General features: G+C 48.7%; 1 pseudogene across 1 annotated transcript; it reads left to right on the top strand.

Annotated features, from left to right (window-relative positions):
• The first annotated feature begins 912 nt into the window (after window positions 1–912).
• On the top strand, window positions 913–1563 carry LOC112627849 (annotated as a pseudogene). Its single transcript, XR_003120234.1, has one exon. The product of XR_003120234.1 is annotated as a myosin light polypeptide 6-like (transcript).
• Window positions 1564–17201: the final 15638 nt, after the last annotated feature.

Raw genomic sequence — 17201 nt, 5'->3', positions numbered from 1 at the left:
TAGGCAGCAGGCCAGATTTGGCCTATGAGTTATAACTTGCTGACCCCTGCCACAGAAGAAGGGAAGGATGGAGATTAGCAGACAACCAGCAGCTTGTGCCACAGTAATAAGGCATGAGACAAGGCCATATGGGCTCCCAGCACCCCGGAAATAAAAGTCCTGGGTTCTGAGAACTTAAAGAAAGAGTGAGGCTGGGTGGAGGATGTGTAGGACTTTGATAACAGAGAAGTTGGAGAAAGGTGATCTGGGCCAAGGGCACAGTGATGAGAAAAGGCTGGGTGCACAGAAGTCAGGCATGGCTGGGCTACCCCGCAGTTTGAGGGATAGAGAGGGAGGGCCCAGCTGAATGATGATGAGCCTTATCCACATCTGCCAGGCTGCAGGCTTTTTGTTTCCTATGGGCAGTGGGGAGGTGGGGAGTCATGTGATCACAGCTGTACTCCATGAACTTAGTTTTGAGTCATTTCATATGGCTCTGTTCCTCCAAGAAGCTGACTCTGATCTCCTTAAAACCCATCTCTTTCTATCCTGGGCCCTTTAGTGGCAATCCCCATGGGCCTTGGATCACGTAGCCTCTCCTTACTATCTGCATAGGAGGATGTAAGTTCTTGGTGGGAAGACGGACAAAGCTGTGTCCCTCACAATAAGCAACATGAAGTCCTAGAGGAGGAATATACCATACAGGCCAGCATGTTAGACATGCTTGTACTTTTTTTCAAAACACACACACACACTATATCTCTATCCGTATCTGTATATGTATCTCTATCTAGATCCTCATTTGTCTCTGCATCTGCAGCTGTATTTGTATCCAAGGCCACATCCATATATATCCAGAATGTATATCCACGTCAACAGAACCACCACTTACCCAGTATCCAAAGCATCACTTTAAGAATAGAAGCTGGCCATTACTGCAGGAAAAGGTCCCGCAGAGCTGAGCAGTCAAGATGTGGGACTTCACCGAAGACCAGACCGCAGAGTTCAAGGAGGCGTTCCAGCTGTTTGACCGAGCAGGTGATGGCAAGATCCTGTACACCAGTGTGGGGACGTAATGAGGGCCCTGGGCCAGAATCCAACAACGCCAAGGTGCTCAAGGTCCTGGGGAACCACAAGAGTGATGAGATGAATGTGAAGGTGCTGGACTTTGAGCACTTTCTGCCCATGCTGCAGACAGTGGCCAAGAACAAGGACCAGGGCACCTATGAGGATTGTGTCAAAGGACTTCGGGTGTTTGACGAGGAAGGAAATGGCACTGTCATGGGTGCTGAAATCCGGCATGTTCTTGTCACACTGGGTGAGAAGATGACAGAGGAAGAAGTAGAGATGCTGGTGGCAGGGCACGAGGACAGCAATGGTTGTATCAACTATGAAGAGCTCGTCCGCGTGGTGCTGAATGGCTGAGGACCCTCCCAGTCTCCCGACTCCGTGCCTTTCCCTGTGTGAATTTTGTATCTAACCTGAAGTTTCCCTAGGCTCTCTTGTCTCAACACCTTTCCCATCTTGTCTCTCTTCGATGATGTTTGCCATCAGCATTTACCAAATAAACTTGCTCTCTGGGCCTTCGGAAAAAAAAAGAAGAATAGAAGCTTTAGTGCCAAAAAGGTAAAATAGAGTTGTCCTTCAGTATCCATGGGGGATTGGTTCCAGGACCCCCATGCATACCAAAAGCCACAGATGCTCAGGTCCTTATATAAAATGGTACATTATTTGCATATAACCTACACACATCCTCTCATATACTTTAAATTATCTCTAGATTACTTATAATACCTAATACAATGTAAAGTTATTTTATACAGTTGTTATACTGTGTTATTCATGGAACAATTACAAGAAAATAGATTTTTACATGTGTAGTACGGACATAATCATCCTTTTTTTTCCCAAATATTTTCAACCCATGGATAGGGAGAACTGACGGTAAAGTGAAGGCTGAAACCAGCCCCTAGTGGCAAAGCATGGAAACAGAAAACTTCACAGCACAGACCATTCTTTCACTCCCCATCGACATCCTCCTGAAAGTTTCCTTAATAAAAATATTCCCCGGTATAACACTTGATTTACCTGAAAAACAACAACAGAATACTTTCAGTAAGGTTATGACCAAAAAATTAATTTTCCTAAATATGTTTTCTTATACAATTGGGGTGTTTCATGTACATCTGTGGGTTTTATAGGTCAGCTAATAGGGGAGCTGCTTGGCCAATAAATGCAAAGATGAACAAGACAGGGTGCTGCCCTTCACGATTCTTCAACACACCCCACTCCCTCAAAGGAGTTTGTACCTAGGCAGGCACTCAGGGACCCTGCAAATTGTTCTCGGTCTGTGCGTTAGGGCAGGGGTCCCCAACCTCCAGGCTGTGAACTGATACTGATCCGTAGCCTGTTAGGAACTGGGCTCCACAGCAGGAGGTGAGCAGCGGGCCAGCAAACATTACCACCTGAGCACTCCCTCCTGTCAGATCAGCTGCCACATTCGCCTCTTTTTTAGGTGGGGAGATGAAGTCGGTCACCCAGGCTGGAGTGCAGTGGTGCAATCTTGGCTCACTGCAACCTCTGCCTCCTGGGTTCAAGCAATTCTCTTGCCTCAAGCCTCCCTAGTAGCTGGGATTACAGGCACGTGCCACCACGTCTGGCTAATTTTTGTAGTTTTAGTACAGACGAGGTTTCGCCACATTATCCAGGCTGGTCTCAAACTCCTGATCTCAGGTGAAACGCCAGCCCCAGCCTCTGAAAGTGCTGGGATTACAGGCATGAGCTACCATGCCTGGTCAACACATTAGCTTCTCAAGGGAGCGTGAACCCTCTTGTGAACTGCGTGTGTGAGGGATTTAGGTTTCGTGCTTTTTATGGGAATCTGACTAATACCTGATGATCTGAGGTGGAACAGTTTCATCTCAAAACCATACCCCGTCTCCCCACCCTGGTATGTAGAAAAATTGCCTTCCACAAAACCAGTCCCTGGTGCCAAAAAGGATGTGGAGCACTGCTTTAGGGGACCATCAGGAGAGTGATCTGGAAGACAGCATGCCCAGGGCACTGGTTCTTCAAGTGTGTTCCTAGACGAGCAGCATCGGCACCACCTGGACCTTGTCAGAAATGCAGCTTCTCAGGTCCCACTCAGACCTACAGAATCAGAAACTCCAGGCATAGGGCCTAGCCCCTGGGTTGGAGCAAGCCCTTCAGATGATTCCAATGCAAACCAAAGTTTGAGGACCACTGGCCTAGAGCCCCGGGCACTGGGCTGAGAGTCAGAAACCCTCATTCTCATACTGGACTTGGCGCTCCAGGCTCTGTGATGTTGGGCAAATCCGGCCCTCTCCCCTGGCCACAGTCCTTAGGTGTAAACTGGTAGGTTTGGTCCTGACTGAGACTGAGGGTGGCCCATGGTCCCTAAGATCTTTCTCAGCTCAGAGAACCCATGGTCTCTCCACCTGACTGTTGGGAGTAGGGCCTTGGCCTTGAAGCAAGGAATGTGCCCTCCTTCTTTAGAGGGAGATTCTTTCATTCTGCAGCATTCTGTTGGCAGGATTGTAGAAATTCGGATCCTGTCAGACTCCCTTGAGTGTCCTGGTCTAGGCGGAGGCCCCAGCAGGCGCCGTGCCATCCTGCCTTTCCCTGGGCTCTCTGTAGTCTGAGAAGGATGGGGCAGTCTCGGCACAGACCTGGATCTGTTTGTTTGTGTCTGGTGAGTACCCCGGGAGGTTGTTTATGTTGTCCACTTTTTGCTAGGGTCCAAGCCCCCAAAATCTGTCAGTCCCAGGTCCCAAGTGGAAACAGAGACCACGGGGCACCAAATCTGCCCTGGCCCCCCATACAGGGGAAACCTTCAGCCCATCTTGTCCAGGCAGGGACTTACGGCTCCTCCATGTGGGATGTCTGAGAACAGTGAGGCTGTATCCTGAGGATGGAGGACCTCGGAGCTGACCCTGAACAGCAGGAGCCATGAGCTCGCTCCCTTGAGCCCAAGACCATTAGGCTCCTGTAGGGGTTGGGTCCAGGCTTAAGGTCTTAGACCCCAAAAAACAGGCCTTAGATGGCAAACGGACACTCCTTAAGGGCACATGCATAGTTCTGAGCCCCAAGGAAACCAGGCGGTAGACCTCAGAATCACCAATGTCTGCCTTCTTCTGAGCCCCATTCCATAGGATTCTGTGTGAGCCAGGCTGGGCAGGGGAGGCAGCCTGGTGTGCAGTAAAGATCCTGAGCTCAGAACTCATGACCCTGGGGTCAGGGCTCACGACTTTGCAGCTAACACTCTGTGTGACTTAGAACAAATCCATCTCCCCTCTGGGCTTCAGTTTCCTCAACTGGTCAATGGATTCATAATATATTCCTGACTATGAAGCTCAAGGAAATCAGACAGGTGAAAATGCCTTGTTAAAACTGAGGTAGGCCGGGCGCGGTGGCTCAAGCCTGTAATCCCAGCACTTTGGGAGGCCGAGACGGGCGGATCACGAGGTCGGGAGATCGAGACCATCCTGGCTAACACAGTGAAACCTCGTCTCTACTAAAAATACAGAAAATTAGCCGGGCGAGGTGGTGGGCGCCTGTAGTCCCAGCTACTCGGGAGGCTGAGGCAGGAGAATGGCGTGAACCCGGGAGGCGGAGCTTGCAGTGAGCTGAGATCCGGCCACTGCACTCCAGCCTGGGTGACAGAGCGAGACTCTGTCTCAAAAAAAAAAAAAAAAAAAAAAAACAAAAACTGAGGTAGGGCCAGGCTCATGCCTATAATCCTAGCACTTCGGGAGGCCGAGGTGGGCAAATCACTTGAGGTCAGGAGTTTGAGACCAGCCTGGCCAACACGGCGAAATCCCATCTCTACTAAAAATACAACAGTTAGCCAGGTGTGGTGGCACATGCCTATGATCCCAGCTACTTGGGAGGCTAAGGCAGGAGAATTGCTTGAATCCAGGAGGCAGAGATTTCAGAGAGCTGAGATCATGCCACTGTACTTCAGCCTGGGTGACAGAGGGAGACTCTGTCTCGAAACAATACAAAACAAAATTCAGGATGTCCTGAGTTTTCCACGGGAGCTGAAATTAAAGAGCCTGGCCTTGGGCTTCCACACCCGCTTCACTTTCCATGGCTATCAAATGGGCTGACCTCCTAAGGATGCCAGGGGAAAGAGTGATGGGAAGAGGGCCAGGCACATTGTAAGCGCTTGATTGATATGGGCTGTAATAGTTATCCATTGCTACATAACATTTGCCCCAAAAGTTAGCAACTTAAAACAACAGGTATTTATGATGTCACAGTTTCCTGGGTCAAGAATCTGGGCATAGGTTCCTAGCTGGGTCCTCTGCCTCATGGTCTCTCTCAGGCTGCATGCAATCAAGCTGTAATGAAGTCAACAGTCATCTGATGGCTCATCTGGGGATGGATCCTCTTCTAAGTCTACTCATGTGGTTGTTGGCAAGATTCTGTTTTTGTGGGTTGTAGGTCTGTAAGCCTCAGTTCCTATCTGGCCTGGCTGGCCTTGCTGGCTGTTGGCTGGAGACTATTCTCATATGCTTGCCACGTGGCCTTCTCCACTGGGCAGCTCATGACAGCTGGCTTCACTCAGAGACAGCAACAGAGTGCCCAAGACAAAAGCCATGGTCTTTTTGTAACCTAATATCAGAGGTGATGTGCCATCACTTTTGCTGTATTCTATTTGTCAGGAGCCACTCACTAGGCCCAGTCCACACTGAAGGAGAGGGCATTCCACAAAGGCATTAACAACAGGAGGTAGGAATCACTGGGGGCCACCTTAGAAGGCTCCTAGCACACTCACCAAGCCTTGCTCTGAGCCAAGCTCAAGCTCTAAGATAGAGTGAGCTCTTAATGGAGGGAGATCGTGGGGAGAGGCTAGAGAAATGTGTTGCCTGGTGGCCTTCCCAAGGCAGGGCCCCCGGGGCCTGCCCACCCTGATCTTTATCGCCATGGCAGGGCCTGTTTGATGGCAGGGGGATTTGCAGCCAGCAGGAGCTGCATTCCAGGGCTGGGTACTTAACATTCCAGAGGAGCTCTCACTAATTAGTACCCTGCCCATCCCAGGCCTGGACTACCCAGCTCCCCTGTGTTCCCATGGCTCGGCCAGAGGACTCCCTTGTGGCTGTGGGTCACATTGAGAGGCCCAGAGATGGACTGGTCTTAAGAAGGGTCACACAGCAATGAGTCCAGTAGCAAAGGAAGGGCGGGGGCTCATGTCCTTTTACCTATAGCTTGTGGGCAAGGGGCAGCTGTGGTCAGAACCTTAGGGCCGGGCCCCCTGGGGGTGAGATGGACTAAAGCAGACCTCAGGCAAATGACTGCTTCTCTGAGCTTCTATTTCCTCACCTGTAAAAGTGGGGGAGGGGGGGGCGGTTCTAAGATCGCATAGCAGGTGACAAAGACTCTCCTTGAGCAAACTTAAACCAGCTCCTCTGAGCCCTCTTTTTGAGTAGGCTTCATCCTGGGATCCTGTCTTCAGCCTGCCTAGCCCAGTTTTAGCAAGAATCCTGTTGCATTGATTTAGCAAGAATCCCCCTACCCTTGATGTCTCCTCTTAGTAACTTCCATCCACTGACAGCGTGCTCCCACCCTTCATTCTGCTGGTTGGCTGTAAACCCTCAGCTGTCTGTGCTGTATTTGGAGTTGAATATAGGCTCCCCACTGTTGTGATAGTCTTGACACCTACCACAGTAGTCCTAAACAAAGTCTTCCTCAAGGGAAAAGCCAGTGAGGGTCCTGGGGGGCTCACACGTGGAATACTAGCATTTTAGGAGGCCAATGTGGGAAGACCACTTGAGGCCAGGAGTTCAAGAACAGCTGAGGCAACATAGCAACACCCTCATTTCTCTAAGAAAAAAATTTTTTTTTAATTAGCCAGGCGTGATGGTGTGTGCCTGTAGTCCTAGCTACTTAGGAGGCTGAGATAGGAGGATCACTTAAGCCCAGAATTTCAAGGCTGGAGTAAGCTGCAATCTTACCACTGTACTCCAGCCCAGGCAACAGAACAAGACCCTGTCTCTTTCTTTAAAAAAAAAAAAAAAGAGAGAGAGAGAGAGAGAGAGAGACAGAGAGAGAAAGAAAGAAAGGCCAGTGGAGCCAGAAGTCTCTGGATGCCCTTCTTGTCTTCTCTGGCTGTCATAGCTGGGCCTACTACTCAGCCTCTGCGGCCTTTGGAGCAAACGCTTAGTGGCCCTTGATTCATCTGGCTACACAACTGGTTCTTTGGAGACTTTTTTTTTTTTTTTTTTTTTTTTTGGGGATGGTGTTTCTCTCTTGTTGCCTAGGCTGGAGTGCAGAGGCGCAATCTTGGCTCACTGCAACCTCCACCTCCTGGGTTCAAGCGAATCTCCTGTCTCAGCCTCCCAAGTAGCTGAGATTACAGGCACCTGCCACCACGCCCAGCTACTTTTGTATTTTTAGTAGAGACAGAGTTTCTCCATGTTGGTCAGGCTGGTCTCGAACTTCCAATCTCAGGTGATCCACCTGCCTCAACCTCCCACAGTGCTGGGATTACAGACGTGAGCCACCGCACCCGGCTGGAGACATTTTTATTTAAACCTTCACTACTGTGCCCGAGGGCAAGCCAGGTGCTTCTCATTCTGAGCTTGAGTGAGCCTCACGAGCAATAGGAAATGGCAACTCCCAGAGGAGCGTTGCACCAGGCCACACCTCACCCTGACCCAGGTCTACGGGTCTTGCTGGGCCAGGCTCTGTGAGGAACAGAACCTGGTTCCTGTCCTTAAGGAGGATCTAAGGTCACTGGGAGGCCAGCAGAGTCATTTGGTATAGGGGTCATCACCACAAAGAACCCTAACATAGACTTGTATAGCAACCTTAAATGAAGTTATTCAGAACTTCACAGAGCTGCATTTAGGACTGGACAAAGGAGAAGACACAGATGAAACCCACACCCGTCACAGGACTGCACTGCCTGTCAGGGCTGCAGCATGAATTCAGACATTTTTAAACCCTGTGATCGCCACGTGAATAGCACACTTATTTTCAGTTCTATTTTGGAGGATTAAGACCATTAATTTGTTCAAGATAAACATTTAAAATCTATACAAAGATCAGGAAACAATATCACTCTAAAAGGATATTATTGGAACAGTTGGCCAAATTTGAATATGAACCATCAGGAGTTGGCAAGCTACGGCCCTCAGGACAAATCTGGCCTGACCTGCTGCCTGTTTTCGTAAATAAAGTTTTATTGGAACACATCCATGCTCGTTCAATTTCACCTTATCTATGGCTGCTTTTGCACAGTGGGGCGGAGTTGAGTAGTTGCAATGGAGACCATATAGCCTGCAAAACTGAAAATATCCGGCTCTTTATAGAAAATGTTTGCTGACTCCTGGATGAGATAATAGCAGTGTATCATTGTGAAATATCCTGATTTTGATAACTGTACTGTTGTTATGTAAAACAAACAACCAAAAAAAAAAAATCCTAGTTCTTAGGAAATGCCCACTGAAGCATTTAGGGATAAAGGGTCGTGCCATCTTCAACTTAACTGGACTCTTGTGCAGAAAAAAATGTGGCAGAGGCCTGTGATGGGGGCCAGGGGTACTCCAGGGAAGAGGCAGGAATTGTGTCAGGACTTGAAAACTAAATCAGAGCTGGTGGAAATAAAAAGGCAGGGCACTTCCAGTAAAGGCACAAGCCCGGCAAAGGTGTAGCAGTGGGTGACATGAAGTGTGGCAGGGCCCAGAGGCTGGGACACTGCCTGGGTGGGAGATGCCCAAGGTGCTGAGAATTCTGGGGGGATGCTGCACCCCTCCGCAGCCAGTGGCTGCGTCGGGGTCCTCCAGAAAGAGCCACACAGGCAATCCAGGCTTCTTCTCCACTCAGGCCTGATACCTGCTTGCTTCTCCTCATGTTCCTCAGCACCCAACTCTTGAGGTAATTTGCTAAGTTCACATACACATGGTACATACTCAAAACCCCTCCTTTCTTCCCCATTCCCCCAGATCCCCAGTTCCCCTCTCCCAAGATAACCTTTGCTAGTGCAAATATGTATTGTTTTTTCTTTACACAAATAATAGCTTGCTGCTTTTTACAGGCATATATCTTACTTCTTTCACATATTATTAGATCTTGGATGACTCCATACCAATCCATGCCATTCTTGACAGCTGCATAGTATTCTATTGGATGAGTGTCCCAACATGTGCTTAACTAGTCCCCAGAATGGCAGCAGATTCATACTGGCAGCTAAAACATTGGCAGTAAACACAGGTAGAGTGTCTACTGTGGCTCAGGCACTCGGGAGATCCCCAAGATACAGAAGGGACTGCAACCTGGTCTGTGGGAATTGGAGCTCCCAGGTTCATGGAGGCAACAGAGTGACTAGTAGATGGCAGAGTGGGATAACAGAACAAGGGTCATGCCAGGGAAGGTTCCCTGGTTTGGGAGAAAGGTAAGGAAAAGGGAAGGATGGCATTCTAACCCAAGGGAGCCATGTGAGCAAACTGCAGTGGTGGAAAGCCAATGGCAAGTTCAGGTACTATGTGAGGATGCAGGTCAGGGAGGGATGGGGAGGAGAATGTGTGGAGCCGAGTCTAGGGAGGCTTTGAATTCGAAGGAGATGGGTGTGGCCTGATTCCTCCTCTTCACCCAGAGGTCTTCCCTTCCAAGATGAGGAAAGGGGCTCAGCAAAAGGAGTTGCAAGGAAAAGGGGCCCTCCAGGAAGGAGGCGGGGCAGAGGAGGCTCCAGGCAGATGGAGGAGTAAGTCGTGGTTACTGAGACCCATCCATTGCTGGGCGTTCTATCTAATTTATTTTTTGCTACTTTTAGTTTTTCTCTGAACCATTGGAGAGTTGGTTGCAGACATCATGGCTGCAGGGGGGTAGAGAGTCACAAACACCAGTGCCAGCTCCCTGCAGCCTCTATCTCTCCGCAGCCACACAGCCCCAGGCACTTTGGCCTGGTGGTTCCCTCTCATTTGGGACTCTGTCCTGTTATCCGAGGCCACAACTCGATTAACTCCCCTCAGGCTTCCAGCACCTCCTGGGTGTCATGAGAGCAAAAACCAGGCTAAGCTGTTGCCTGGCAAGGTGGGTAAGGCTCTGCCAAGGCAGGGAAGAGACGTTGAACAGGTCAGGTTCCTCTGTCTTCCTCATTCATTCCCTCCACAGTCAGGCCCAGTGATTAAAATCCAGGGGAAAGTGCAGAGCTGGAGACAGGGGACGGTGCAGGGTGTGTGGGTCTGAAGTCTATGCAATTGGAAGGCTATTTGTACAGAAAAGGATACCAAATTATGAATGCAGAATTGGTTACAGGGTCTTGGAAAGGGGTGGGTGCAAATGAGAGACCCTGAGGCTTAAATGTCTTTAGCTTCAAGGTAAATTTACCTCTGGCAGGAGGGATCCCCATAGAGAGGAGGGATTTTCCCCACAGACCACTGGGTGCAAGCTCCTCCCATGATGCCACTGTGCCCTTGGGCCCCACTCACCTTCACTCTACCTGGGCGTTGAGTTGGGACAATACGAAATAATAATGGTAGTGCTGGACCCCGGAGCCTTGCCTGCCTCCAGACTTTCATGAGAATATGGTTAATATATCTCCCCCCTGTTTGCTGTTGGGTATTAGTAAATATTTCTGACCATGTTTGGGATTCCTTTCTACTGCTGTATCAGGAAGGGTTGCCAGTCTGCACATCAATCTTCTTACCATCTATTGAGAGAATGGCATGGTTTCCCTCCACCATCTGTCAATTTAATGAGTTGTGTTGGCAGAGTTCCTGATATTGACCATCCTCACATTCCTAAAATAAACTCCTATTGGGTTGTGAGGTAATATTCTTTTAATTTAGTGCAGCAGTAGATCTCTTTTGTTAATATTTTTCTTAGTATTCTTTTTTTTTTTTTTTTTTTTTTTTTTGGGCGGGGGTCTCGTTTGCCCCCCCGGCTTGGGTTGTTTGGCGGGTTTCTTGCCTCCNACCAACATCTGAGTTGAGTCTTGAATTTGCTGGGCATGGGGAAAAGACATTTCAGGTAAATTACCAAGGTGCGGAGAGTTCCAACATTTTAGATGTAACTTTGTTTAAGATGCCCCAGGCAATTGGTGTTTTGCCATATTGAAAGCTCAGAACTCAAAGGGCTATTTATTTGAATTTCAATTTATTACTCAAGTTAAAACAAATGTTTTCTTGATATTTGATTAAATAAGTCATTGGAACATAAATAAATGCAAGGAAACATATTAGGTAAAGGAAAAATTAGTAAGTTCAAATGTCTACTCTTAATAAAGCAAGGTGATTTGGTGAATCGGTAACCTCTATTTTATTTTATTTTATTTTTTATTTTTTATTTTTTTTTTGAGACGGAGTCTCGCTCTGCAGCCCAGGCTGGAGTGCTGTGGCCGGATCTCAGCTCACTGCAAGCTCCGCCTCCCGGGTTCACACCATTCTCCTGCCTCAGCCTCCCGAGTAGTTGGGACTACAGGCGCCCGCCACTGCGCCCGGCTAGTTTTTTGTATTTTTTAGTAGAGACGGGGTTTCACCGTGTTAGCCAGGATGGTCTCGATCTCCTGACCTCGTGATCCACCTGTCTCGGCCTCCCAAAGTGCTGCGATTACAGGCTTGAGCCACCGCGCCCGGCCTTTTCTTAGTATTCTTGCATCTGGATTCAAAAATGAAACCTGTCCTGAGTGTTCTTTGGGCCATTTTATGGACTATTAGGCAACTATGAACAAGAATGACATAGATCTCTGTGTCTTCATTTTGTTGCTGGAAAGTGGTCCCAATCCAGACTGCAAGAGAGGGTTCTTGGATTTTGCACAAGAAAGAATTTGAGACAAATCCATAAAGTGAAAGCAAATTTATTAGGAAAGTGAAGGAATAAAAGAATGGCTACTCCATAGGCAGAGCAGTGGCTTGGGCTGCTAGGCTAAGAATACTTAATAGTTATTTCTTGATTATATGCTAAACAAGGGGTGGATTATTCATGAGTTTTCCAGGAAAGAGGTGGGTAATTCTTGGAACTGAGGGTTCCTCCCCCTTTTAGACCATATAGGGTAAATTCCTGACATTGCCATAGCATTTGTAAACTGTCATGGCGCTGGTGGGCGTCTTTTAGCATGCCAATGCATTATAATTAGTGTATAATGAACAGCGAGGATGACCAGAGGTCACTTTCATCGCCATCTTGGTTTGAGTGGGTTTTGGCTGGCTTCTTTACCACATCCTTTTATCAGCAAGGTCTTTGTGACCTGTCCCTTGTGCCAACCTCCTGTCTCATCCTGTGACTTAGAATACCTAACCTCCTGGGAATGCAGCCCAGTAGGTCTCAGTCTTACTTTACCCAGTCCCTATTCAAGATGGAGTCACTCTGGTTCGAATACATCTGACAGTTTGGAAGGAGGTCCATAACCTAATTCATGGAAAAAATAATGTATGCACTGTATGTGCATACATATATATAACATACATATAATTCGTTTTTTGTTTTTGTTTTTGTTTTTGTTTTGAGACGGAGTCTTGCTCTGTTGCCAGGCTGGAGTGCAGTGGCACAATCTCAGGTCACTGCAACCTCCAGCTCCCAGGTTCAAACAATTCTCCTGCCTCAGCCTCACGAGTAGCTGGAACTACAGGCACGTGTCACCACACCCAGCAAATTTTTGTATTTTTAGTAGAGACAAGGTTTCACCATGTTGGCTAGGATGGTCTCGCTCTCTTGATCTTGTGATCCACCCACCTCGGCCTCCCAAAATGCTGGGATTACAGGTGTGAGCCACCACGCCCAGCCTATAATTTATACTTATGTAAAAGTGTACATAAATTATATGTGTATAATATATATATAATATATAATATAGCATGGTCCCTGAGGACCTAAAAGGAAGAAGGTAAGCACAATAGATATAAATAGTTTATCTGGAACAAGCTTGAGGTTGCAACCTCGGGAGCATAGATTTAAGTTGTCCAGAATATATACTCCAATTAGCAGCAGCAGTTACAAGTGGATTTTTAAAGGCAAAAAAGCGGGGACAGGGAGTTGGTTGATACAAAGTTGTTTGTCGGGAATTCTTGTTGGTTTACAGAAATAACATTGATTAGTGATTGGTATACATTGTTAACCTGTAGGGTATGGGTGATAGTGTCCGGTGCCATGTTATTAGGTTAATTTATAACCACTTATGGCAACTGCAGCAGTTTCAAGAGATGAAGACCTGGCTCAAGGGGAAACGAGGATGTGATTGTTGTCTCATTTGAAAGCCTCTCTGGGCCTGATAAAGGGCTCACATTCTTCAGATAAAAGCTCTTTTCTTTTCTCATTCCATTTCTTTTGAAACTATATGTTCGTAGAATTCAAATGAGCGAATGTTAAATATTTTAAAGGACAGGAGTGGGCTGGCCTCTGTCTCTGGAGAAGCCACCTGGCTGTACACAGCTATGGCTCTGAGCGTCTTCCCTGAGCTACTAGGTCTCCTGCTATTCCTCTGGGATCCCATGGCCTCCCATGGCCCAGCCAGTGTTGCATCTTCTCTCCATCTGCCCTTCCGAGGACAATCGTCCGTGCCTGAAGGGGACGAGGGCGAAGCCTCATTTAGTCTCAGTCTTGTCCTGCATGGCTCTTCAGCAGAACTCAGCCAAGGGTTCCAGAGCCCTGAGAGGTGACTATGGCAAAATGGGTGTCAGGGAGAACAGAGGAAAGAAGGTCACCTGGGCCCTGAAATGCTTCCGTGAGTGGGTGGCTTAGGCTCACGGTCAGGGAGAGGGCCATATCTGTCCCAGGCCCATCTGAGCCCATGACTCACAAGCAGGCCTCATTGCTGCGGCAGGATGTGATGTCAGCCTCGTCGGCCAACTGGCCTGGTCTGGGGTCTTGGCCAGACCTTGGCTGGGTTCCCCAAGGGGGCCACCTCCAGCCCAGCACTGAAAACTTAAAGGCCAGTCAGCTTGGCTCCTTCTCGACATGTACAGATTTATTTAGTAGAACACAGTCAAATACTCCAGAGAATCACAGGCTCCACAGGAGGCCCAACAGATCCCTCAGCCTTTCAGATGCAAACCTCCCCAAAAGGGCAGGTAAGTGCATAGGAGGAGTGCAACACACTGCCTATGACTAGAAGCAACCAGCCCAGACTCAAGTTCCTTTCAGCTGTGTGACTCTTCTAAAGCTGCTTAACCTCTCTGGGCCTAAATTTTCTCATCTGTCAAATGGAGACAGTAATAATCCCTACCTTATGAAGTCATCAAAAGAATCTAATGAAATAATGTGAACAAAGCAGCTGGCTCAAAGAGAGGTAGCCATATGAGGCGAGATCTCATCATGCTTTTCTTTATATCACATGAGAGTATTTTATTTTGGGATTATATTATTTAATATATAATTAAAATATTAAATTATTTTATTTGCATGCAACAAAAACTCACCTAAACTTGCTATAGCAAGAAAAAGAAAAATGTTAGGGGGAGGGATATGGAAATTACAGAAAGGAGCCTGGGGTAACTCCTGGAATCCCTGACCAAAGGCCTAGCTGGAATCCCTCTCCTTCTTTCACTTGGCTTCTCCCTGCTAGCTCTACCCTCTCCTCTCCCATCCCCTGGCTCTGCCCTCTCCTCCGGTCAGCAGTAGTAAGCATGGCTGGCAACAGCACTTGGGTTGATGTAGTCTCCAAACATGAGGCAGCTGAGGTCCTCTGCTTTTAATTCTGAATTCTCTGCAGAAGGCACTGATTGGCTCAGCCTGAGTCAGGTGCTGGCCACCTGGGGAGGAGGGTCACTCTGAACAAACGTGGCAAATCCTGCTGGAAACCTGTGGCTGATGACGGTGCGGAGCAGTTCTTGCAAAGGGCAAGGCTGGGCAGACAAAACAAGAGCAGTGAACACAAGGGCTGAATCTTGAACGAGAAGGAAGAAAGCATCCCAGCCACATGAGACAGACACAGGCCCTGACCCCTAGTTCCCACGGTTCCCAGTCCATGGGCAAAAGCTTGCCTTCTGTTGTGTTCCCTTCAGTGAAGGCCTGTGCTCTTGCACACAGTAGGTTCTCCACCCAATTAGACCCTGAACCCCCACCCCACCCTCCTTCACAGAAGCAAAGCAGACAGGTACTTCTCTTCCCTTCCAGGTTGCCTGATTTTATCTGTTTGTGAAAAGAAAAGAAAAGAAAAGAAAAGAAAAGAAAAGAAAAGAAAAGAAAAGAAAAACATGTCTTTTCCCCAACCCCACACCACCCCAAAAATAGACAGAGCAGACGTTTGTGACTGGGAAACGAAGATGCCTCTACCTTGTAGTTCTGCTCTTTGGTCCGGTGCTTTGAGTGCACTGTATTAAAACACTTCGTTGGAACGGGGTATGCACACTTTCTAGTCTGGCACAGGCTGCCCGCCCTGGGAGGTGCCGTTCCCTGGGCCACATTGTGCATTGATTCCCTGCGTGGTCCCTGTGGGCATATAAGTGGCGGACCCTGCCTGAGTGAGTATTCACTGTGGCACTTGGGCTTGCTAACCATCCAGGTCCCCTCAGCCCGTTTCCAGGCTCATGGCGTGCTAGCCCGGTAGCATGGACAGTGTCAGATCTGCCGGCAAGGTGGGCCCCAGCAGGCCCAGCCCTCTTGCTGGCTAGAGTTGGCTCTGGCGGGGCTGGGCCTACTGGGGGCACCTTCCAGAGCAGGGGATATCAAAGGCTGGGAGGTGTAGGAGGGAAAGCACAGGTGTCGAGGATGGCTCCCTGAGAAGCTGAGGCCCCAGCTGGGCCTTGTAGGCTGGGCAAGAGCACCTTTGTTGAGAGCCCGGGCCTGTGAGGAGCTGAAGAGGTGTTGGCCTGTTCCACTGCTCTCTTTCAGAGAAGTCTCTACAGTAACAGGCGTGTGCGCAGCACTTGGGCTCTTACAAAGGCCTTTCCTATTGAGATCTTGAACCCTCACTATGTCCTGGAGAAGCAGATTGCCACTTTACAGATGGGAAAACTGGGGCTTCAAGTCACCCAGCATGTTGGAAGCAGAGCTGGAGTTCTGTGCCAAGGCCTTGCACCAGGTGCTTCTCCCACTCTTCTGCCTCCAAGCCCAGAGCGGGATCTGAGAGAGGGGGCTGTGCTTTCCATTACCCGCTCTAAGATCCCCTGAGGCCTGAGCATTAACCTCATTTTACTGATGAGGAAACTGAAGAACAGAGAGCTTAAGTAACCAGTCCAAGGTCACACAGCCAGAAATGGGCAGAGCTGGGACTGAAATCCCAGGAGTGTGAGCCCAGAGTCCAAGCTTGTCATTCTTGTCATAGGAACTCCATTAACATGTCATAGGAGTTCCACCAAATGGGATGTGGCAGAAGCACACAGCTCTCCAGGCCTTTGCTGGAAAGAACAAAACAGAAGGCAAGCTCTTACAAATTGACGGGGACCCATAGGAACCAGGGATCAGAGCCTGTGTCTGTCTCATCTGGCTGGGATGCCAGTTTGTGGGGTTTGGCTGATCTGGGTTGGGGTCTCTCACATGTAGGTCAGCTTGTTGATCTATGATGGCTCAGCTGGGATGACAGAGGGGACCTGGCTTGAGGCCACATCTGGTCCTTCAGCAAGCTAGCCCAGCATGGTCTCATGACAATGGCGGAAGAGAACAAGCAAAAGGGGAAATGTGTGGGTGCTTTGTCAAGCCTCTGCTGTGCCAAGTCAGCTACCATCCTATCAGCCCAAGCAAAGCGCAGAGCTGAGCCCTGAGCCCAGGCTTGGCAGAACATTTTACCCAGGGCAGGAGGGTATTGCAGAGCTAGTTGGCAAAGGACGTGGTTACAGGCAGTGGGGAAGAATTGCAGGGCCCTGCATGCAACTGATCTGCCACCATGTCCGTCTTCTCCAGTAGAGCAGGCAGTTGTTCCTGAAGGGCTGATTGATCTTCAGTGGACTAAAACTTCTGCTCAGGTGGGTTGGATTTGGCTGTGGGGACAAAAGACAGGGAACTTGCCATATCAATCTCTGTGACCTTGAGCAAAAACATCTGACTTCTGCTCCAAGTCCTGGTTTCCTCAATTGTGAAAAAAAAAAAAAAAAAAGGAAGATGGAAGCCTGTCCTCCAATGTCACAGAATGACAGGGAATGATGGAGATCTGGGATCTGCTCTGGCCCTGGGAAGTGTGTTGCTGCATCAGGTTAGCCATTCATCATGGTTCCAGGCTCCCGCCCCAAATCAGCCTTCCATTCGCTCAGGATGTGGCAGATACCCCATAGTCCTCAAGGCCCCGAATGCCCCATTCCTCCATTCTCCTTCTCTCTCTTCACTCA

This window comes from Theropithecus gelada, chromosome 7a (genome assembly GCF_003255815.1).
Source record: "Theropithecus gelada isolate Dixy chromosome 7a, Tgel_1.0, whole genome shotgun sequence".
Lineage (NCBI taxonomy): Eukaryota > Metazoa > Chordata > Mammalia > Primates > Cercopithecidae > Theropithecus > Theropithecus gelada.
Note: the sequence above shows the minus strand (reverse complement) of the source record. Positions and strands in the feature narration are given on the sequence as shown.